Source organism: Delphinapterus leucas, chromosome 8 (assembly GCF_059928025.1).
Source record: "Delphinapterus leucas isolate spDelLeu-1000000601 "Yukka" chromosome 8, BTC_Dleu_Yukka2, whole genome shotgun sequence".
NCBI lineage: Eukaryota > Metazoa > Chordata > Mammalia > Artiodactyla > Monodontidae > Delphinapterus > Delphinapterus leucas.
Window position 1 is genome coordinate 78,737,298 of NC_143136.1, and position 2,507 is coordinate 78,739,804.

Here is a 2,507-nt window from a genome sequence, read left to right on the forward strand (position 1 = left end):
TTTTTTATTGGATTCAAGATATTGCAAATTTTCCACTGTGAATGACTTGATCTTGTCTTCTTGATCTGTAAAGAACTTTGGCCTTGTTTTGATAAACAACTGTGAGTTAGTTTGATCCTTTCAAGGTTTGTTTTTAAGGTCCTTTAGGACTGGTCTAGAGTAAGGCTTATCCTTAGGCTAGTTTAGCTCCTCTTTTAAGATCTCTGGGTTGTCTACTGAATGTCCTATATATTCTGTGTGTTCTCTTCACACTGGCTGAAGGGAACTCAAATGATTCCTGGCCCTTTGTAAACTCTGGTAATTACTTGTTTTACCCCTCCCCTGTACTTGTTTATTTCCTTTAGTCATTACTGGCTAGCCTCAGGGGGTTTCATACTGGTTTTATACTACACACGTACAGATTGATATGCAGTCAAAGACTCAATGCCTCAACCTATGTAGGTTTCAGGAGCTTTTCTCTGGATAGCTTCCTTCTTTCAATCACTCTGCTTTACAAATTCTAGTAGCCTTGATCTCTTGGAATGCTGATCTAAATGAGTCTTTAAAAAGTCTCATAAGGAGTCTGTTTTTACAAATAGATTCATACCACCCAACAAACATTCCCAATTACTTCTTTAGTAGTTCCAAATTTGTATTTCACCCATGGATCCTACAGTTGGACAAGATTGTATTAGGAAAATTTCTTCTCCCTCTGCCCGCGCACCCCCACCCCCGCCTTTTTTTTTCTTTTTTGAGACACTTAGAAGATAAGCTGGGAGACCATCTCCCAGGTTATAACATATGAAGCCCTAACTTCCCAAGTTAATATGTATGACACCCATTTAATAAGTTGACAGAGATGTGTGGGGAGTTTGCAAAAAGTTTTAGAGCTGCCAAAAGCATTACCTACAGTGGGCAAGAATGGAAATTGTTGTTTTTCTAAATAGCCTAGAGAGTACTTTCTTATTTTTTTAGGAATTTATTTTTTTATTTTTATTTTTGGCTGTGTTGGGTCTTCGTTGCTGCGCGTGGGCTTTCTCTAGTTGCGGCGAGCAGGGGCTACTCTTCGTTGTGGTGCGTGGACTTCTTATCACAGTGGCTTCTCAATGCAGAGCATGGGCTCTAGGCGCGTGGGCTTCAGCAGTTGTGGCACGTGGGCTCAGTAGTTGTGGCTCACGGGCTCTAGAGCCCATGCTCAGTAGTTGTGGCGCACGGGCTTAGTTGCTCCGCAGCATGTGGGATCTTCCCGGACCAGTGCTCGAACCCGTGTCCCCTACATTGGCAGGTAGATTCTTAACGGCTGCGCCACCAGGGAAGTCCGAGAGTATTATGTAAATATAAACATAACAATCCATAAATTTAAATGGATTAATATAGTAATTTTCTTTCCCTTCATTTGTCTCCTCTAAACTTTGTTTCATAATGATAAGTCCCAAAAGAAACCAAAGGACTTTTTCTTGAACAGTTGTTTAAAAAGAGACATGTTTCAGCCCTCAATGCTGCCCTTTGTTTCACAGGTACAAGTTTGCTTACAGACAACTACGAAAAACTGTAGACTGTCTTGAGGTCTTACTTAAATGGGTTATTTTTCTATGTATTGAGATGAGATAGTGTATGACTAGGAGAAGTGGTGTGGAAAGGTGGAGTTTATTGCTGATTTTGTTTCATTTCATTTAGCTCTTGCACATGGGGGGCAGAGCAGTTCAAAATGTCTTTTACAGCTCCCGCACCTTTTTCTTTCTCTTTTTACCAAAGTTAAAGAGAATAGAAGGGGTTGGAGCTGTTTCTGGTTTCTTTGTGGAAGGGAAGAAGTAAACAACCTCAGTTTGTTTTCCCACTCTTGCCTCTAACAAGAATAGAGACTAATTATCATTGTTCTCAGATGATCTGGAATCGAAGAAAGACCTTAGAGACAAACGCCTCTGCTGCTCAAAACAGCTTTAGTGGCCACTAAAAATTTTTAAACACGGGAGTGAACTGATCAAGATAGTTGTTTCGGGCAAGATTGATTTGAAAGTGAAGGGAGTGGAGCGGGAACAGCCTTGAGGTGCAGGACGGCCATAAGGCGACCGCTTAGGTAAGGCCACCCTTCAGGGCGTCCAGGTCAAGAGATTTGAGAGCTAGAGGTATTCAGCTTCCCTCAGAACCCCTGATGGAATGCCATGTCTTTGAAGGCCAAGACGTGGGACTTTTGGTGTTCTGTGCGTGCAGGGTTGGGGATGGGCACTGGGCACTCAGTGACATGTTCACATTTTGGCTCTGTGTAAGAAATGCAGAAAAAAAACAAAACTCGGCGGGGACGCCAAAGCAAGCAGCCCAGAGCCACCTGCCCCAACCTGCAGCCCGCATTGCCTGGATCCCGTGGCTCAGTCCCGCCGCCTGAAGGTCGTCCGGCTTGGCACAGAAGCTAGGGCCAGGCGAGTGCCCTTTCCCAGACCCCGCCCCTCCGGCCGCGCGCCTGCGCCTTCCCGTGGCCTCCGCCCCGCCCCTCGCCTCCCCCGCTCGCCCGGTAGTCGCCGCCTCAGCTG